A 22469-nucleotide genomic window follows, 5' to 3' on the forward strand; every position below is an offset into this window, starting at 1 on the left:
TTGTGAATGAGCAATGGAGATAGTGACCTACAGGGTTTACAAAATGTGGGAATCTGCCCATCTAGCCAGCACTATAAATAAATAAGAAAGGGTTTTGAAAGATTTTTGTCAGTTCAATATACATTATTTTGTTTCAGCAAGTCTCCTTTGCTTCACAGGCTCTGTTCTGTATATGCTATTTATAATCTGGGGTGGAGGAAGAGTCTCTGGGAGTGGGTGATTCACAGACACAAAATAGGGCCATAAACAATGTTAACACTGTAGCATAATCTGATAAAATCAGAAACTTGGACAGAGAGTGCAATGCTGTTCCTCACTAGGGCTGTTGTGTGGCGGCTTTTTCTCCCTTTCCGCTGACCTTCTCTGACTTGCCAGAAATGCCCTCTAGTTTCGTTTTCCAAAGAGCCCAACACTGAGCTGCTGAAGGTTAACCTAAGAGCAGTGCCTTGGCTCTGCAGGGAGGCTTCATGACCCATGTGAAGAGTGTGTGTCACATCTGGTTTTCTGGGACGTGGCAGGGGAATGTCCAAGGACTCCGGTAGCTCAGTGGCTGTCTCCTCTGCACCCTGGCCTGGCTGCAGAGAGCTTGTGTTCGTGGCCAAAGGTGGATCAGTGATCGTATCACAGGCTGGGAGGTGAGGAGTTATGGACATGTGTTCTCTCATGCTGCTCCCTTTGTGGGCTCTGGTGGAGAAAATGGAGCACTTAAGAAAATCTGGAGCTTGCCTAGGACTATGCTGAGGGACAGAGGGCAGAGCAGACAAGAGCTGTTGGACCACACTGAGGTGGTATTTTCAGTCTCTGCCCTTACTATACAGGTAGAGATAGCTTAACTACCTTCAGGAATAAAATGTGTGCTGCCTTGTGCAAAAGGAAACACTGTCAAAGACCAGAATTTCTTACTGGAAAGAAGACAAAAGTAGAAGGATTGTGAGGCACAAGAACATAATGGTTGGTGTTTCTCTAAGACAGTAGTTGGAGGCATTATTTGATCTGAACTCTTGAGGCACAGCATTCATTATATGTGTGTATATTTTTTTGGGGCTGTTACAGACTGTTGGAGAGGAACGGATTTGTCAAACTTATCCAAATACTGCATTGCAGAGCCCATCCTAAAATTCAGGGCTCATAAACAGGCTTGTGTGTCTACAAAACCATTGTGTGTCCAGCAAATCACAATTTAGGGAGTCACAGGAGAGGAGTACGTGAAGACATGAAGAAAAAGACTGCAGCACAAGAATGAAAGATGAAATCTTCCTGTGGTGTTAGATGGGGATCCCAAAGATCCCCAAAATCCTGATCCTTCTGCTCAGAAGCCTGTAGGAACACAATCAGAAATAAACTTTTGAGCATTCAAGCCACAACGGAGATGAAAAGCACATAGAGTTAAAAAAAAAAAAGGAAAAGAAGCTAGCCCAGTGAAATAAAAATACACAGGCAAAAGTGTACACCCATTCCTAGGCACTCATAGGAAAATTCTATCTTTTGCTTTCTCCTATTATGGGAGGGGTCATTGTTTCTTTTTCTAGTAAAAGAATCCTTTTTTTAAAATGTCTGTGGGAAAGGAGAATAGTCTGAATTGAGTCTTTGAGATGTTGTCTTACAGAGAGTCACAGAAAATGTACTATGCAAATGACTATCTGCCTTATGAGATGCCTCAATAGAGTTCATTGTCTCAATATTGCTATTATTGGAGATGGATGGACACTACGTGATTTTACCATCAAGCTGAAAAACTTCAGTGTTACAGTCTCATTACGAGGGCAATAATAGTCCACTGACTTAAAGGAGAGAATTAAATTAAGGGGAGTGAAAGGTCCATTGCTCTGTCCATTTTAGTTTGTCTTTTGTGGACTGTGCATCATTTTAGGGGTCACAACAGGGAGGTTTGTGTTTCATGGTCTTGGTTTTGTTCATCTTTCATTGCTAATAAAAAGAAAGGCCTTTTATAGGGAGGAATCCTCCAGCACCTGCTGTGATTGTGCTTGATTGCAGTTGTAGGAATGCTGGCGTTGTTGATGGTGGTGGTGCTTTCTCAGGTGGGGGCTGACCTGTACCACCCTGGCGTCCTCATGGAGGAGGAGCATCATCAACTCCTTTGTTCCCTGATGTCAGGAGCTCATCATACTATTGCTCTTGTCCTTAGTTGGCTTCTTACCTGTGCAACTGCTCACTGAGTATCCCCTGAGCTGTCACTATAGCCTCACACACTACCTGGAGTAAAACCTAAATCCCGAGAGCTGCTGAAGCCAAAATCTGTCTGATGTCCAAGTCTGTGTGTTGTTAGTCGCCCTTACGCCTGACTTTTGAGGCCTTATATTGACAAAAATAGGTCATGTGCTTGAAATGACAACTAACTGGTGTTTTGTGGTGTGTATTTTTTTCTGGGCATCACTTGGTGTGCTGGATTTGGCTACATTACAGTATGGGAATTTCCAGATAAAACTCTGGCTGTAGAAGTGTGTGTTTGGTGTCTCTGTGGCCCCATGGCAATAGTAGGGATCCATCACTGAGTGTGCAGCCATACTGCTGTTGTCCATGGTATGATGCATTTATTGGGTGATTTTGGTGGTTCTAAATGTATTGTTTGCTTCATTTCTTTCTTGGTGTGGAGGGGGAAACGACAGTTGGTCTCTCTTTTATTGTTTGGTTAATATGTGTGGAAGTTAATGAGTAGCTAGAAGCAGCACAGGCGATTGTGCTGTAACACAGTAACCTCACACACTATTTGCTCTCCTTCCTTGACTTTCAGCTGTGGGGAGGATGAGGAAGGCCTATTACTCATTAAACAGAAACAGTTCTTTACAGCCTCGAGTGTTTTCCCCCAAATACCCACTGCCTCCTGTTAGTCCTTGAAAGTAGCACCTGTCATGCAGTACTTTGTAATAGGTATTATATTTATAAATTATAAACCAGGGATTGCAATGCATACACACTGTGTGAGCCACATTTCCTCACAAATATTTATGGAATAAAACCTAAATTGCAGAATAAGGCCTGCTTTACTCTTACCTTGGGGTATGTGCTCTAGCTTTCAGTATTTCAGTGCTGATTATTAATGTTTGGTAAACTTTGCTTCCTTTGGGATATATGAATATATACTCTTAAGTTCTTCTCCATTTCACTTTCCACTTCAGTTTTCCACATTGGTCTTGAGGGGTTAGTTTAATACAAGTGTGTATATAGGAAGAACAAATGAAGGTATTGGTGGCTGTTGCAACCCTTTATGTTTTTGTAGAAGTGTTGGATCCATCTTAGAAAAATTACATCTTCTCAGGTTAAAAATGGCCATTTAGTGTAGTCTGCTGGGCATTCTTTTGGGGAAGGTTTAAGCAGTAAATTATACTGAATTCCTCTAGCGCCTAATCCAGCAGACTTGGTCAAGTTGTAAAGCAGCAGCTCTTCTGCTTTTGTTTTTTTGATGACTCTTTTCTACTGCTGTGACCCTGAATATGATGATTACTGAAAGTTTTCTGAAAAGCAAAACCAACCCCAAAATGTGCACCCTTCCTCCTGGAGCTTTTTTTGCCAAGTCAGTGTTTCGTTTGCTCTGTGTTTTCAGTCATGTTGAGTGGGGCAGACACAAAACAGGGAAGGGAAAAGTACTGTAAGGAAACAGTAAGATATGTCTGTAAACCCAGAAGTCTTCCTAGATTTCAGGAACTGTGCTTATCCCTAATAAATATCTTCAACCGACTAAAACAAGGGGGAAAAAATTCTAATTAACAGTACAGCTTTTAAGTTAAAATTCTGATAATGCTGAGCTTAGTGAATTGAGCTAACTTGTATTTTGCCTTTATCAATAGAGATAATTTAAGGGAATGTTGGAAGACTGATTACAGTAGTACAGTTTGTTTGACATGTACTGCAACAGAAATTCTGCTCTTTTTTCTGCTGCTCATCAGAAAAGCTCAGTGCACAGGTTGTGCGTTGTTTTGCACTGAGCTATCTGTCTAATCTTTCAATGAATATCTGGGATTTTGCATTGCTTGAATATATTCTGTGATTAGACAGAATAGGTTTTATTATATGCAAAAAGCACACCTTAATAGTGGTTCTTGTTTTGAACGTCCTGGCTTTTATGCAACTTCTCTTTTTCTTGTGTGACTTCTTTATATTTTTTAAATTCACTGTATTGAAATGATGAGGAAAATAGTCTCATTATCTTAGTAAGGAAAGCGTATTACACATTTATGATTAGCTGTGTAGAATTCAATTATCATTTCATAAAATGGCACTCAGAGCTGTGAAGAGCTCCTGTGAAGAGCGTTATTTCTCCCACCCTCTTTTTTTGACTCCCTTGTACACCTCAGAAGGGCTTTAGCCACTTACTCTGTTCTTCCACTTGGAGTTTATATCTTATTTTAAGCATCACCACCTGCCCAAGAGGAAAATTCCTCCGCTTCTAAAGGAAGATGGAACCTCTGTTGAAGTGAACCTGTATGCCTTTTGGTTGTTGATGATGGGAAGTGGAGCTACAGCCTGTGACCACTTAACTCTTCTGACTTCAAACTTGCCTGTTCCCTTTCTATGCCAAAGGAAATGGTGGCTTTTTTTGTGCTGCTGGCTTTGTATTTCTGCATGACTTAAATTTTATTTTTGCAAAGTTGGAGCTTTCTAATTCTTAACCCTGGTCCGCTGGATTTTAGTAACTTTCTTTGAATCTCCTTGCCAAAGAAGGAGAAGTTTGGAAATAACTTCTAAAACAGGGAGGGTAAATTACCTCACTTTTTCATTCTTACAGTTTTTACCTTTCATGTGCAGCACAAAAGGTGATTATCTGGCTGGACCTTTCCTGGAAGTATTTATACTATGAAGTATTTATATCAGGTGAATGCTGTAGAGTCATCTTTCAAAACACAGGTTGCAGCAAATAGAATGAATGTTTTGCACTGGGGTACAGGGATAAATCCTTTGCAATTCCCAACTACCTTAAAGACCCTCCTGTGTTGCTGTGATTGGGTTTGGAAGGGCAATGGGCAGGAGCTGGTTTTGCCAGATGAGAGCCGAGCTCTCAATAGAGTGGTGCCCTGGTTTCTGTTTCTAAGTGTTACTGAAGTGCAAATTTTGTAATTTGCATGAACAGGCAAAATAAAGGGTGCTAAATTTCCTACTTTCTTCAAGTTCTGCTGTTTTAAGCTGCTGTATTTGTGTTCTCCACTAATATTATTGTACAGAGGAAGGAGAACATTTTATTTAAAAACAAGTATTTTGTGGCAGTTAATTTGTGCAGTATTTATAGTAATTACTTAAAGAGCACATGGTACCTTTTCTGTTGTGAATAAACACTGCACTAACCTTTGCTAAGGAGTAGTGCAGGTTATCTAATGGATTGCATTGGGGTTCCTAACTGGTTGATTCATTTCATTGTTGGTGCTGGCTGAAGGATGATTTGTTCCTGCTGTGTCAGAATGATCCCTCTGCAAGTGCCTTGTGCATCTCAGTCATGGCAGTGATAAAGTAGCGTGCCTGGAATAGAGAGTGCTTTTGAAAACAGTCTTTCTAAAAGGATGTTCTCATGTCCAGCCACGTACACTCTTAAGGCAGAAGGACCTTAATTTGTGTGGCTTTTCTAAAGGAGTCACTTGCCCATCTCATGTCTTTCACCTGCTTCACATAGGCAAAAGACAGGAAAGTGATGCAAGCAGGCCGGGAATGAGTGGATTGTAGAAAAGATGCTTTTGAGATTCCTGATCAGAAAAGAATGTGCCATAATTTTGTAGACCTCCAGTAGAGCTTTCACCAGGAAGAATGATAAACAAATGATTCTGTTTACTTTTTTTACATAATTGAAATATGTCACCTCTGTGAAATAGCCGTTGTTGGCAGAAGGTGAATGTTTTCCTGCCTCAAATGCCATTGAGATGGGTAAGTGTTAGATCTTTTCCTTTATGTTGGAAAGAGGGTGAGGCCTTACGAAACAGCTGAGCCAATCTGATGGCCATCTAGTTCCCTGTGTCACCCAGTGACGTGAACTGGTCCCTTTCACTCTGCTGGCCTGTGTCTGACCTTGTGTTGGGCTGGGTGAGATAGCTAAACTAGCAGAAAGCTATTCCCATTATTCTGGAAGAGAAGTTCTGTGTCAAATGAGCTGCTTAAACAGATTGACTGTGCAGTCAGGTGAGTGACCATGCCTCAGTGAGGGCAGTGTGAGGAGAAGAGGAATGGCTGCAGTTGGGTAGGGTCAGCCACATTCTGCAGCAGCAGTACCAAAAGTTACATTAATTGTATTTTAGTTTCTTATGCAGGGTCATCATCCATCTCTGTTAGCCTCAAATCAAATGCCAATTTCAGAGCTAAATGTGTGAGCTGTTTTAATAGAGCAAATCAAAGTCCAGCAAGGTGGTAATGGCAATATGCTGATGGCTGATGAGGTTTGAGCATTCAGTTTCTTCTACAACTGCAAAGACACGAAGCTCCTCCAAGCATAAAAATCAGTTTTCCTTTTCAAAATAATTTCTGAACTTTTTTTTTTTTCCCGAGAAAGCAGGAAATAACGTTCTGAGAATATTGCACACCTGTGTTCAAAAGCAAGTTGTTTCCTATCAGCCAAAACAATACAAACCAGCTTTTTCTGGAGACCTGTCTGCTGCAAACCATGGGATATGAGAAAGAAAGTATTAGTCTATGTCTGTGCCTTGCTGAACCTGAGGTTAGTGACAAAGGTTAATTTCTTAGGAATAACCTTATTTTAATAAAAATATGTAGTGTAATACAGACACTGTAATCTTGACTTATTCCAATATTTCTGCCACTTTTAAGACCAGTTTATCCGCACTAATTTGAGTAGTTACTGCTTGTTAACACTGTGTGAAGGCAGAACACCTGCTTTGCTGGAGATCTCCTGTAACTTTTCTGGCATGCACAGTGGATGCAGTTGGGCTTTGTTGTTTATTTCAGCCTAAAATTCTCATGTTCAAGTACCCAAAAATACTTTGAATATTTTTCTGTCAACACGTTATCTTTTGGAGTAGATATGGGTGATTATGCTAACGTTAATTAAGCTAGGGAATCATTAACACTGAGTTGTAATAGATTATCCAGTATCTGGCATTTCTAAATCAAGCTGGTTTTACCTTGAACTGATAATGTAGCTACAGCCCAAAGCTACACCCCAAGGCATACATAGATTTTGGGAAGAAACTTGCAGTCGGAGTCAGGCCTTGATCCCTGAGGCATGTATAGGTCTGTGACTTGAAGTGTTCCACCTGTGGTGGCTGCAGTGAAGTGTTTTGGTGATTTGCTGCAAGCATCTGCAGCTTTGTGCAGTATAAGGTCTATTTTTGATTGTTTTTTTCCTTCAGTTGACTTGTGTCCTGTCTGCTTAGCAAAAGTTGGAAGGACTGGGTTCCTTCAGTATCTTCCTATGCACTTTCTTTTCTTGTTGCTGTTAGAAATTGCAGACTTGTTACATAGAGTTCGTGCAGAGGTCAGAACATGGGAATCTACTGGCAAATATTTTTTCTTCCTCCTCCAGTTTACATTAGGGAATTAATTTTTGTTTCTTAGTTGTTTATTTTAGCCGAAGGCTCTTATCTGTTTCCCCAAACACATTTTGTTTCATTTGAGGCTTAATATTCATATTGTCTAAGATGTTTATTACACTTTTTAACATGAAAGATGATTTTTAGACTTTTAAATGTAGTCATGCTGCTAAAGAAATATTTCTGGTTAGAAGATTGAGTCTAAAGCCTATTAGTTTTTACCAGGAAAAGCTCCAAAGCAGGCTAAAGCTCTTTCTACAGCTCTGGCATTTTCAAGCTAGTGTTGCCAGATGTTTTCGCTTGTAAATGTTATGTCCATATGTGTGCATTCCACCTTTATTTTGTGTTTATTTGTACCTATGAACAAGATCTCAGTGAAAATGGTGGTGTGAACATAGATAAAAATACTCTAAACTTTATTCAATGTGATTCTCGTGCCTGTGAATTTTTTCTTTTTGCCTCCATTGGAACATGACTCCTAACAAGTGTTTGAACAAAAGTGGTAGGGAAAGCCCACCATGGGTTTTGGGTCTTGGTTTCATGGGAGATGTATAAAGAGAGGTATTAGGTGAGATGAACCTGGAGCTCTTTTTGTGATGCAGTTTCCTCTCTCAGGCTGTTGCAGGTGGCTCTTGAGTTGGGACTCTTGTCTGGGCTACATTGGTCGGAGTCGTCAGGCAGATGGGATTCTCCTAAGGATTCAAAAGGTCCTTTGACAAAAGTTGCCCTGGTAATTTATTACCTGCTTTGCCTGGCAGGAGCTGGGCTGGTAGCTTGGCTCAGTGACGTTTTAAATGTCCACAGTGGAACGTGTCACTTGTCAGATTGCCCGCATCCTGCACCTGAAAAAGAGCAGCAAAGGAGCAGAGTAGAGGTTTGCAAGGGGCACCAGGTGCGTGGGCAGGAATTTGGACCTGGCTACTGGAGCACCAGGCTGTTTGATGGCAGTGATTGTGGGAGTGTTCTGTGTAATCAGGAATGGTGGGAGGAAAGCTTCCCTCTAGTCTGTAGTCTCCTTCAGAGGGAGGGGTTTGCTTCATTCACACAGAGCAGACCTCAGAATGCAAACTTGTCCTTTTAGAGAGGATCAAAATAATAATCGCAGGTTGGAGTGGGAAGAACAAAGCTGAACAAAGTTCTTTTCTCCCATTGTCACTTGGCACCTCTTCCTGCTCTAAGTGCTCAGCCAAAGCATTAGTACTGAGCTACTGCAGAGGAGGGCTGGGTACAGTTGTTCATAATATAAGCAGGCTTTTTTTCTGGAGTTGTATGGATGTAGGTTACCTGTTTTCAGCTTTTTGAGGTGTTGTTGACCATATTTAATTTGAGTTTCCACATGAAAAAAGTAATCAGAGAGTAAAATAGTCTGTGCCCCATGTTTTTTAGGCTTCTGAAATAAAAGGGAATTTTTAAAAAGTAGCAAAACCCTCTCTTCTAAGTATACAAAGATGGAGTGTTCTGATATAGGCAGGTTTACACAGAAATGTAATGATGAAGATCAGTTAGTCATACAAATGTTTGGATATTTATCTACAACCAGGGAAGCAAACAGCAAACACAGCTCCCAGCTCTGCTGCAGTTCTTTCCTTATCTAACTCTTCCTCTTGTTTGCTGTTGCCTTATGGTGCTTTGGGAAGAAAGAGAGGGCTTGGCATTCCTTGCTGTATTTTGTGAATTCTTGTGCTGAAACTACTGGTATTCTGTTCCATGTCATCCCTGCCACTCGCCCTCCTTTTTTTTTTTTTTTTTTTTTTTCCCCTTCTCTCCTGTCATTGCCCCTCTTACATTCATAATTATTTTGAAAGTACTGAGCTCCCATCCCCACTCTGCAGCAGAGACAATGAAAAAAGCAGGAATGTGTCTAATGACCCATGAAATCAATAATCCTTGTAAGCAGTTGGTTGGGAAAATGAGTCACATGTCTCTATTTTGAATGTCTGGGGTGTTTCAGAAAGCAGGCAGTAGGAGAAGGTCTGTCAAGACAGTACTTGCTGGCACCCTTGTGTGCATCAGAACCTGAGTAGCTGATTTGAGAAAATCTTTAGAAGCTACTCTCAGATCTGTTCTTCAGTGTCTGTGGGGTTGCAGGAAATCCCCACCATGTGAAGTAATTAGCCTTCAGCTTTTTCATTACTGTGAAGTTTTCTTCTTCAGTGTGAAAGTCTTCCTGAAGGTTGTATGTTCAGGGAAGTGCTGCAAGCTCAGTGGTAGTTTTACAGCTGGTGTATTGCTTGGCTTTCTTGCTGATCTTGGAGGTTGTCAGGGAAAAAAATAAAAAGGAAAGTGTTAAAAGTGCTGTTCCTGATGTTGTTCATTTCCATAACTTGTCATAAGGTGTGAAGGCATATTGATTTGTGGCTGCTGATTAGAGTGAACAAACGGGTTTTAAGTTGCAAGGTCAGAGCAATTAATATATATGGATGTATTTTTCAGAGGCTTTTTTCGTATTTGCAAAGATAACAAGTTTTACCCATTTCTGTACCAGCAGCGATAGAAATCTTGCTTAAATAAACTGAAATGAAATACAATGAGGCCTTTAAAAACAAAGCATGGAAGGAAGGGGCAGCAATTTATTGGCTCATTGTGTTGATGACATGCTAAATACACAACTTGAGAGGGCTTAGCTCAGGGTCTAGTTCAAAATCTTTTCATTTGTGTGTTGTGTCCATGAAGAGAAAATTCTTAGATTTGGAAACTGTCTTAGTGCTAAGAACCATACTTCATCTGGTTAAACACTGTTGAAACTGAAAGTTTTTAAAATAGTACTGGGTGGTTTTTAACATGATGTTAACTGAAGCAACTTTGCATAGAGATTTTCGTGGCTTCAAGTAAGTGGCCGTGGTCAGCAGGCCAGTTAAATATATTTCTGCTTAACACATTTGCTGCTGTGCTTATTTTGAGTAACCTCTTCTTCTGCACTAGAACTGTAATATTTCTTCATGTAATTTCTAACAAGTTATGCTTCTGTAGGCAAGGAGATGAGAAGTGTTCCTAAGAGCAGCCCAGTGGAACTGTTAAGTGATTGCAGATCTGAAGTATTTAATTAAAAAGCAAAGCAAAACAGAAAACCACAACCCAGTGAGCTTGAATACTCTGTGTCAACTTGTCTGTGAGCTCTGCAAATATAATGTACAAGTCGCCAAGATACAATAATGTAGAAACTGTTGCATCATTTTTAGCAGCCCTAAAGACCTTTATAGTCAGGGTTGTACAATAAATCCTGCATCTTTTTTATTATAGGGAAATTTTATTGTAGGGAAATGTTTTCCTCTCCACTATGAGACGTTGCTGTGTTATGTTTCAAATAATACGTGTATTCTAAATCTTCATGTGTTAAACACAGGCTGCAAAACGTTTTTAGATTTCAAAATTGAAAGTAATTTGATTCAGTCTGTTGCAAAAAGCCACTAAATTAGCAGAGCAAATAAAGAGGAAATAGTGTTGACAAGTTCCTTTTCCTTACCAAGATTATTAAAAATACTGGCTTATAAAAAGGTCTGTGAGAAATTGTTACAAGATGCAGCAAGAGAACTTGTGAAACAAAAATCTTCATCTGTCCTCTTGCTTGTTACAGGTCAAGGACTGAATGGAAAACACTTCTACAATAAATTATAAGGGAAATTAATTGTATTAAAGAATATACAGCTTTTGGGAAAGGGAAAACAGAAGCAATACTTGAATATGAACTAAACCCAGGGTCCCAGAATTTCAGGCAGTTTATTCTTGATGCAGTCTTCTGTGTGCAGCTGGTTCCATTTGAACTTTCACTTTTTTATTTGAGTGATCAAATCATGTCTAACATTTTCATAGTTCTGTGAGCCAAATAATGGCTGCCTGCTGTGCCTCATTCCTTACTCTGTGCAACAGAAACTTCACTAATTCCCATTCATCAGTTTGCTGAAAAACTGCCTGCGTGTGTTCAGCACTACAGTTGCTGCCTCTGTTCCTTTGGTCCTCAGGCATCATAAAGGGGATGAAATGTTTCTAGTGTGTAATACTTTCAGCTGTTTTTTTTAAATTTTATTATGGTGTTCCTTTGCTCCTTGCTCAGAGGGATAATGTATTGCCAGGTCCCAGTAGATCAGAGTTGCTTTAAGGCAAGCTGTTACTTTAAGCCAGACTTCTTATTGCTACTCTGCAAAGACGTAACCCTTAAAATTACAGTTTGTGTGATACTATGTTAAGTACTGAAAATGAGGATCAGAGATGCCCTTTGCAGAAGGATACCAGAAAATGCCAGCTTTGCGTGGTTCCACTCTTACTTTCCCCTGAGAAACTCAAACTTGCTTTAAGAGCTCCTTTTGTCCCTGTAGCAGAAGTGCTGCAGAGAGCTTTAAAGGAATTTTCAGTAATTTCTGCAGAAGTACACAGTGAAGGGCTTTGGTACCTAGTCCAGTCCTATCATAGAGGTGTTTTTTAAGGGATGGTGTTTGCAGCAGTGTGAGGCTGAAATAAATGCACGCTTCCGTATCTTGTAGCACTTGTTGAGACTTGCAGTTTGGCCCACAGGTCATCTTGTGAACATGAGTTAGGATTTACGTCTCCTTTTCCCTGTAAAATGAATGGTGACTTTTTAAAAAAATTCACTTTCTATTTGCTGAATCCAAGCTTGACTTGGTCTCCACTATGTAGGAATCAAAGCCCCTGGCTGGCCCCCATCCACCCTTGTCACTCTCCCCAGTTCAGAGCTGCTTCTGGCCAGCTTCAAAGAATTGACTTCAAAGGCTTTCGACAGACACAGAACAGCCAGGCTGAGGTTGGAGTTTCCAGCTTGGGCAGAGTGAATGGAGCCTCAGCTTCTCGATGAGCCTTCCCCTCTTTTCCTGTTATTCACTCAAGCCAAATGTGAGCTGCTTTCATGGGGGGCATGGAGGCTGCAAGTCACCCCTCACTTGAGCTGTGCAGAAAGGGGGGAAAGTACCTGTAAGAAAGGTAGATACCTCCAGCTCTGGCAGAACAAAGGAGCTTCAAATTCATCTGTGGAGAGAGATTCCATATTAGTTCTTCACCTCTCCTGAACACAGGATTGTCTTTATAATTGCAGTGGAAGGTTTAATCCTGCCCGTATGGGATCTACTTTTTCTGTTTTATCAATCCTATTGCAACTCTTCTGATTCTTGTTAGTCCCTTAAAGATCTGGTTCCTCTTCTCAGCTTCCTGATATCTTGCTTCTCAGCAACTTCCTATAACTACAGTAAAAATGTGCTCCGCAGAAATAGTGCGCACTGCCTGGAAATCTGCAATCTTTTGTATTTGGCAATGTGGGACCTTCTGTGTGTCAAATGTCCAGTTGCATGAGGGAACATTGCAGCTCCTGCTGGTGCAATTGCTCTGGAAACCTCAAGCAAGGTGGAGGCTGGGGCAGCCACATCGCTCTTGTGTTGGGGTGAACCCCTCTGCAGCAGGCTGGTCGTGCAGGAACGCATGCATCTTTCTGCCTTAACATCCTGAAACTCTGTGTATTGGCTTTTTTGGGGGGACCCCTCTCCCCTCCAAACCCCAGAGCATGTGTTCTGTTAGCCACTGTTCTCAGTTAAAAGCTCCAGGAGAAGCCAAATACCAGTGGGGCTGGGAGAGCTGCCCATGGAAAAGAAAATGGGGGCGGGTGGAGAGCACCTGGTACAACCTTTTTCTGTGAGGTACTCTGTGTTCTTTGAAAGTAGATACAGAAATATGTCAAGTACAACCCTTATCACCTTCTCTACATCCCGTTTTGAGTATTAATAGTTTTCTTTTAGACAGTGGCCCTGGTGTGTGGTTTATACTATGCATTTGCCAGGATATTTATATATTTAAAGCCTTGCTCTTGCTGGTGGGGGTTAGAACTGTGGGAAAATGCTAAAAGTTTGGGTTTTTTTTTTTCCTATGATTTTAAAGCAACTCTCTGGCATAAGGAAAAGCAAGAGATCCTGCAAAAACCAGAGGTTTGCTGCTTGTTAGAACACTAGCCCAGAATCAATAACAGAAAAGATATCTCAAATACTGCTTTTTATTAAACCATACAAATATTTTTATACAGAGATAACAAATATATTTATTATATATATAGATAATATATATTATATATATAAAATATTTCTACACACACGCTTCTTTCTATACTAACTGTTTTGAGAGTGGAAATTAGGAAATAAGACTCTTGATACTGCCAGGCACTGGGTGTTCTTCCAGTTAGAGCTGTGAATGCCTGGAGCTCTCCACCCCAGCCTGGCATGTGCCACTGGCTGGGAGTTGTGTGCTGGAAGACATTATCGGACAGGAACTTTTGATTCATTTGTGTGCACATAAGAAAAAAAAAAAAAGGCAATTTTGGCTCCCATCATATCACTGAGATCTTTCATTGTCTTGATCTTGTTTTTAGAAGTCTTGAGCCTGAGTGGTGATTGAAAAAGCTGTGCCTCAGGGTGGAGGCTTTCCTCTGCCTGACCTCCCGTGCCAAGTGGCTGCTGCTGCACCCACTCGGGACTGGGAAGTGGGGCTGGGAGGAGGGTCCTGCCAGCTTGGCCAGGTGTCAGAGCAGCAGGTGGGAAAAGCTGTTCACAGAAGCTGCTCTATGGGAGAAATGCAAAACTCAGTTCGATCTCAGCAGCCAGCCTCTCCTTCATATTTAATTATCTACCTTTTATTATCATCAGGTAGGGTGGAGCTAAATTTGCAGATCGATCATGGGGATCCAAGACAGGTAAATGGGGCAGCACTTCCAGCTGATAGCAAGTTGTGTCCAAAGCTATAGAGCTGGAAACATCCAGTCTCTTGAGTAATCACTAATGGGCAGCCCTGCTGGGACTTAATTGGGTATAATGCCTCATGAAAGCTGTGTGGGTACAGCAAGAGTAGTTTTGTGTATGAATGGCCACTTTCTAGGTAAGAAAGTGCCTTGCTACACAGTATTATTAAATCAGTGAAGGTACCATAATAAAATGAGCTATTTGAGCCTAATTCAGAAGGCTGGAGTGCTGCAATTACAGCATATATTAGAACACAGATTCCCAAAATACCCCAGGCAGGAGAATCTTGCTTTGTTGTGCATATATGGTGTGTGTCAGAGCATTGCATTATGATTTCACTGCTGCCACATCATACCGTTTTTCTGCTTATAATTAAATGACTTTTGGGTCTAACTTCCTATATTTTTGCCTATCAACAAAACTGGGATTAAGTGTTTCATATCCCTCCTTCCCTAGGCTTTTCATTTTGGTGGTGTGTTTTCAGGTGTCTCCGTGCAGGCTTGTTGAGTAGATTTAGTCTCACTCTGAGCAGCAGAAAGTAACAAATATCATTCTTCCCATTGTGCTCTAACTGCATTTGAATAAGGGGTATGTACAGAGTGGCCTCTGAGAGAGGAATTTAATGCTGTTCCCCAAATTACTGCTATTAAGAGGGATTATGCAGAAAACCAAACAGAAAGGAAGAAGAATAATTTATGTCTTTAGTACTCTGCTGCCACCCCACCCTGGTGTGCAAACAAATGCCTTTCCCCTGCGCTTCTTTTTAATGTTTATTTATTGTTTTTACAGGGTTTTCTGCTCCCAGAGCTGTTGGCTTCTAGGTGCTAATAAAATGTGAATGTGTCCCAGACTCACCCTCACTGGAGTGCACACAGTGCTGCAGAGGCCGGATTTTCTTTTTTAGTACCACATGAAAAGAAAACAAAAAAATCTACATCTTTATTTTTGCATTTGGTGGCACAGATATGGGAAGGTAACTTTCTTCCCAAAAAAACCATTTTCAAAGGGAAAAATTGTAGCAATTCCACTAGATAGTGGGGATGGGGGTGGAGGCTGGGAACAGGGGGAAGTTCTACGGCAACACAAACCCACAATTTGGGTAGTTTAGGGTAATTTGACTGTTTGATGTGACCTCGTGTTAGAGTGGTTTACCTTGGGCTTCTTTTTTGCCTGTGTGTGGTTTGTGTTTAAGCCCAAGAGCCCCAGGGGAAGGAGTTGAGGGAAGGACAGCGGGAGAAAAGGGGCAGCCCATGTTTTTCCCAGGGGCACATCCCTGTATGTGCTTTGTTGAAGCTTTTTTGCTTCATTAGGGCTTGATCTCGCAGGAATGCGTTCCAAGCTTGGCGGATATTAGGGATAACTGGGCACAGGTGAGGGTTCCTGGAGCGGGAGCGGTTGCCCCATTCCCACTTTACCCTTACCTGTGGCCAGGCAGCGAGGGGATTCCAACCTGGCTCTGCTGAGTGCCAGCTGAGTGCTGTGACCGTGTGGCTCTTGGGAACCACGTTCACCATATTGTGGCTGAATGTGGCCCTTTGTTGCCTCGGCTTTTGTTCCCCTTGCTCAGCATCCGAACGTTTTTGTCAGAGGGGGAATAGTTCCTTTGGATCTCCCGCCTGGGTTTCAATGCCAGTCAGAGGGGGTTGTCCTCGAGTGAACCCTGCTGTAAATTCAGCCCAAATTCATGAATAGTTTAGTCTTCCCTGGAACCATGTTTCTTAATGAATAAATGATTGAGCAAGGGGAAAAAAACCCAAAACCCTTTCCATCCAGAAGCAGCAATATGAAAATTTGCTAGGCCTGTTTCTTTATTGTTGTATGGTCTTTGGGCTTGTTGCGAGCAGTGTGGATCCAGTTCAGCTGATAAGCAAACCTGACTCCTGCAGTCAGAGGAAAGCTTTTATTTTAAAAAGAAAAAGGTTGTTTTTTTTTGTTGTTTTTTTTTTTTTTTATAAGCCTATAACTTTAAAAAGAGAGCTTTGCAGCAAAAGCTCTGGTACTTCAGTAGAAGGAACTGGCTCATATGGTAACACAAGGTATCTACAGGGCAACATAAACTCCATATAATAAGAGAAAAAACTATTATGCATTTTAAACTTCTTATTCAAAGCTGTTCTGTATCTTGGGTGTCTGATCAGTGTCTGAAAAAAAGGAGGAATCTCTGGTGCTTTACTGGAAAGGTTTTTTTTTTCTGCAGAAGATCAGTTCTGTTGGAAGATGATGTTTTGGGTCTATTTTGGGTTGTGTAGCTATGCAGATACTGTTTCTGGGGTGACTGAGCCACCATTTACACCCAGCTTTTCTGACAGCTGCTATAAATACCCTCTGTGCTCTGTTGATGGAATTACAATAAAATTTATACTAATGAAATTAATTAAAAACTTCAAGGGTTGCATATTATAGGGCATAAGAATTGATAGATACATGAAGTGTTTCTATGATGTGGGAGGGGCATGTGAAAGAACAATGTAAGAGCTTGAAATATTACTGTGATAGTATTTGGGGACGGGGGATCTTCATACAGTATATGAAATGGGATAAGAGGGTCATTAGGAAAACTGGAAATATTGTTCAGGATGCAATTCTAATTAAATTAGGATCAATAATAGAAAGAATAATGTTCTATCCCCTTCTTCATTGTTTTCACTCTTCAGTCTTCAGTGTGGGCAGTTTAAATATAAGGTATAAAGGATGTAATTCAGATGAGACTATTTTGGTTAACCTGCAATATGCTTTGAGTTAAAAATACTGTAACTGCAATTCATTTTCTTTCATTTAAATATGAAGGTTAAATTCTGATAAGTCTTATCATCTAACGTAAGTTTTTGGGAAATTGGCTAGGAAATATCCAGTGGTAGGTGTTGGATCAAAAAATTCACAGATGTTACCAGAGAATTTCCTGTTTAATTGTTGTCTCTTATTGCAGTACTTGCTCCTTTCAGTGCAGGATTACCCCTGGGCTGACCTCTGTCAGTAAAAAGGTAATTCTTTTGGTTTCTTCTGTGCTTGGGTTGTCTCTGCTGGTGCTGCATTCCTGGCAGCAGAGTAGTAGTGTTTGAATGAATGACAGTAGGTAACTTCATGATCTTGGAGTCAGTAATTGAAACAAGCTTGTTTGAAGTACATTCATGCAAAATTTTTATTTTTTCCCTTTGGCAGCTATAGACTCTATCTTTTTGCTTCTTGTAGAAGGCTTTAATCTTGAAATGTTTATAGAAACATATTCATGATTTTATAAGACATTCTAGTTGATTGAGGATTTATTTTTTTTTGGCTGTTTTGTTCATGGTGATTTTTTTGTTTTGTTTTTTTTTTTTTTAACCCATGATCTTGAAACATGAGTGATTCTATGTCTTCCCTCTTAAATGCAACAATGTCCTATATGATCAGAGCTCATCTTTTTGGCTGCCTGCATCTGAACCCCCTGGGTGACACTGCAGGAGCTCACGCTTGCTGGTCCCTCCTCTGTTTTCAAACAAGAAGGAAACCCTTAGTTATCCAAACACTTTTCTGTTTGTTTGGCTTACTTGTAAGGAATGTGCTTTGGTAAGTGTCTTTGGGAGGCAGAACAAGGACTGGGCTCTAAAACTTAGTCTGCATTTAAAGTGGGCTCTGAACACAGACTTCACAATGTTGCTGTTAGAGGCAGCACAGATGTAAAAATCACTGTATGGCAGGGGGGAAAGTGCTGTAACAGTGGATTTTAAAAGGTTCTGGGTCATGCAGGCTGGATATATCACTAGAAAAGAAAAGGAGAAAATGTCTTAATAGAGATGTTCAGCCCTTAGGGGTTGTCCAGACATCTGCCTTCTTGCCTTTTGGCATCTGGAGGCTCACATGTCCCAGTACATGACAGAAAAAAGTCTGTGGGTATATTTTCATTTTCATAGCTTGAGTCAGGTGGTGGATCAGGCATCTTTTTAAACTAGGGCTTTGTGTGTGCTAGTGTATTCAAGCTAATGTGTTTCTCAGTCCTTTGAAAAGTGTTTCAGCTTTGCAGGGGTAGTCTGGGTGCAGTGAACAGTGGTCTTTAGTCTGACTTGGCTTGGCATGCCCTTGGTCTCATTTGTATGTGTCATCTTAGCTGAGTCTTGCCTCTTGGTGAAAGTCTTCCTGTAGTGTGTGCTGGATTCCTTCTCACTGCTGCTGAAACAGGGTGGAGGTGCTGCTGTGCAGGCCAGGGATCAAACCCTGTGGAGGTGTGGATCAAACTCTGCTGTCAGCTCTCAGCAATAAGGCAAATTGTTCCAAAGTGCTTTTTCTTGTTAGTTTGTTTTCTGCAGCTGAAGTGTAAGGAGGAATAAAGAAAGCAATATCTCCTAGAGATGGGAGAGGCTGCCATAGCCTGTGAAGGATGCACTACTTTGTTCTGGTATGTAATCGCTCTTATAAATGTTTTACATTCTATATTCAAACCTGTTCTTCAGGTAGTCACGTTTCTGTCAGCATTATATAACTCTGTGACATTTTGACTATCTCTGTTAGAGAGAGGAGAGGTGCAGAGGAATCCAGCTTGTGAATCACTCTCGGTTTAACCCTTGCTAAGGGAACATGGGGAAGAGAGAGCCTGAGGCCACTAGAGGAGCAGTTCAGGGAAGGTGATGTGGAAGCAAAACCACACCGATTAAAAGGTACAAAGATAACAAGGTTTTAGCAGCTGGAATGCAATTAACTTCCTCTTCACTCTTATCTTTCTCCCCTACCTGAACATTGGTAACAAAGGTCAGGTGTCATCTGATACGAGGCTTTGACTTGGGACTCAGAACCCTGAGTTCATGTGTTATTTTTATTGTGCTAAGATAACAGATATACCAAAATTCCACCAGCAGTGTGGTTCAGAGCACTTAAGGTTTGTGTTTTATATTGCTGCTTTACAATTTTTGCTGTTGGCAAGCAGCAGTTTATAGATAGTTACAAATATCTATGTTATTCCCCTAATCTGAGGGAACTCTGACCATTAGATGAGCAAAGACAGTAAATGATTTAGCCTTCTGTGGCATGCACATAAGACATGATGCAAGGCATGGAGGACTTAGTTTCGTCTTTGTTTTAGAACTGGTTTAATGTGGCTTTAGTATTTGAGTGTGAAGATGGAGCTTTGCCTCATGTGTGCATGGTGAAGATGCATCACAGTGAACTGACGGGTTTCCCATCTAACCTTCCCCAAAAGCTCTTGCTCCAAACACAGACACATTTACTCACACTTTCTCTTCAGAGCTTTGGTACTTGTCAGCCTTAAAGATGCAGATGAGAAACTTCAGAAGCATATTTTCAGCAGATAATTCAAAGTTCTCTTTGTGGACTAGGTGTGTTCGAATACAGTATTTGAGCATTTGCACAGCCTTACTGGTTTGTGCATTTTTTGTTTGTTTGATTTGGTTTGTTGTTTTTGTGTTGGTTTTTTTCTGAAGAGGAGGCAGTGGTTTGGTGGGGATTTTTCGTTTGGTTTTGGGTTTTTTGTGGGGGGGGGTTGGTTTTTGTTTGTGGGTGTTTTTTTTGTTTGGTTGGTTTTGTGGGGTTTTTTTGGCAAATAAATGATGGCAGTGAATGTGCTCTAGCTACCTAGCTTTGGGTATGTCCTTGATTCCTCCCTGAATATGATAGAGCTGTTATGCTTTAGCTATTGCAAAGTATAAAAAATTAAACACCAAACATCAGGCCAGAAAGAAATGTATCTGTCTGGAAATCATGAAGTTCTTTTCCTTCAGGGTTTCCCAGGCATTTTGCAGTGGTGCAGAGAAACTGTTTCTATAGTTTAGCTCAAGGTTAGAAACCTTCTAGAGAAGCAATGATATTTTTTCACTTTCCATGTTTGTGGTCTGTTGAGGGCAAAGAGGAGCAAAAGAGAACACATCTATTGTTTCAAAGACACTGAACATATAATCTGGGTGAAATCAAATCAAATCTACTTTTGTGACTTTCAGTTTGAGTCAAAGGATATTGAAGGAAGTGTAAATGTGTTGATGAAGAGCAGCAAAAATGAAGAGGAACGATGAGGAGTTGATTGATTATAGTATCTGGTGCTCATCTTTCACTCTGCCATTTTGTACAGGCATATTCAGAGAGATTAAAATATATTGCAGATACCTCAGGGACATCCCTCTATTTGAATTTCTAACTGTCCTTAACGTGCTTGAAAAAATAATTAGACTAAAGGGCTTAATAGCATGGGTAGGAAAAAGAGAAGTACTGATGAAACCCTCCCTTACCCCCAGTGTCTTCTGCAGAGTTGGTGCCTGACCAGTATTAGCGCTTTCTAATGTCTACCCTTTTTTTGGCCATAGTTGAAGCAATGGTTGCTACTACAGACTTTGCCAAAGGGAGAATCTGCCAAAATACTTGGAGAATGGTATTGCACTTGTTGCTTCCCCTTTCTGCTTTTCTATTAGGGCAATACTATCAGAAGGCCTGTGTGACACAATTATTCTTAATAGTGCACCCGTACTTCTAATAAAACTTCAAAGTGCATTTAATCTGTTTTTTCAAGGCAGCCTGTAAAACAGGAGGCTGCCTGTATAAAATATACATGGATGTGTCATCAGAAACAGAACTTGTGTAGAGATTAAAAAAAAAGTAAAAATCTTGTGCATTTAAAATTTCCAAGAACCATCCTCAAGTGGAGTGGGAATTTCGGGTTGGAATAGTTGTGCTTCATCATTGAATTCACTGGTAGTGGATCTTCCATTTAGTGATAAAACAAGTTGGAGTAAATTTAATTAATTTTGTCTTTTGTCTTGTTTGTGTTTCACTTAATTGCAATTTTTAAAAGATTTTCTTCAGTAATCTTTTATTAAAATTTGGATTTGTCTGCCAAGACCGTGCAATACAAAGAGATAAGTTTTTGTAGTCTCGGTTGTAGTGTAGGTCGGAGAAAATCCATAAGTACATGGAGATACCAGAAACTATGGGAAGCCATGTCAGTGGTGATGTTGCCCTGAGCAAAGGATGACCAAAATGTTGGGGAAATTGACTCTTAGCTTTGAAGGCTTTCTAGGTTTGGTTTGCTTTCTTTTTTTCAGGTGAAATATCAGGCTAAGCAAACACTGAACAGTTAGAAAATGTACAATGTATTTGAAATTATAGTGTTTCCAGACTGGTAATAAATAATTTCCTTTTAAAATAAGAGTTTGAAGTGAGCTACCAGCTGTCTCATCTGTATCAGAGCTACACCAAATATACGGGTCAGCAGGAGCTCCTTCATGTGTCTTGGAAGGAGGGCGAAGCCATGGGTATTATTTTTCTAGAATAAAAAGTTTGCAGCTGTTCAGGCTGCAGTGCCGATCTGATCTCTGGTTCTGACCCTGCACCATCCAGCCTTTTTCCACCATAGCCAGTCCTCCCAGATGGCCATGAAGTTGACCTTTGAGAGACATGTCTATTGAGTGGTAAATGAGAGAGAGCCCATGTTGTTGTCGGTGAATAACTTCTCATGCAGCCTCAGTGTATTCACAGAGACGAGTCTGGCAGTGGGGTGATGGCAGAGCCAATTCTCATTCCTGCTTCTATTCAGCTTCTGTTCAAAGAGGAGGGAAAGAGAGACTCTACAAGAGCCCCAGATGAACTTGGTGGAGCTGTACAATGAGATCTTTTGTTCCCTCCCAGGAGTACTACTACATGTTTTGAACTCTTGCAGTCCATTTGTCTTTTGCTACAGTTTAAATTCATTAAAGGATTCAATGGGCTGACGATTGCAGGCAAACCCCAAGGGTATCCCTGCAGCCCCATGGTGCCGCGTGTGAAAACAACATACGGGAAAACATTGTTTAATCAAATCGTTTGTGTTTGTGATAATCTGATCCTTGTACATGAGCCAGGTCTGTGCTTTACTTTGGAGCTAGAAAAGGTTTCACATCACATTTTTAGCTGTAAGGCATTTTGCATTTGTTTTGAGGAAGTCAAGCTACTTTGCTTTTAGGTCCCTTCAAAAAATGTAGATTCACTGTAAGCCAGTGCAGGTGAAGATGTGATATGTTGTAAATAAGCACTGTGAAGAAAGTCTAAGGTCAAGCCAGTAATTTATTGCATGAAATTTCTTTCCTTGTGACAGGTTTATGATGCTTGAAGATGTGCTGAGCCTGCCCAAGCCAGCTCTGCCTGATGTCGTTATCTCCCACAATCTGCATCTGAGGCGATGCTGACTTCTGCATCCACATTTTACACTCTAAATGTGGTCATCCTTAGCCTTGTGCTTTCCAGAATGCCAGCTTTTATGGGAATTCAGGCATCTTTCCCTGCTGTTAGTCACTTGGGTTGAAGT

General features: G+C 40.8%; 1 protein-coding gene across 5 annotated transcripts in view; it reads left to right on the forward strand.

The window, feature by feature from the left end:
• PTPRJ (protein tyrosine phosphatase receptor type J) overlaps positions 1 to 22469 on the forward strand; it is a 74066-nt gene that overhangs the window by 16593 nt on the left and 35004 nt on the right. The gene's annotated exons all lie outside the window — the stretch shown is intronic.

Source organism: Poecile atricapillus, chromosome 1 (assembly GCF_030490865.1).
Source record: "Poecile atricapillus isolate bPoeAtr1 chromosome 1, bPoeAtr1.hap1, whole genome shotgun sequence".
In the NCBI taxonomy this organism is placed as follows: domain Eukaryota; kingdom Metazoa; phylum Chordata; class Aves; order Passeriformes; family Paridae; genus Poecile; species Poecile atricapillus.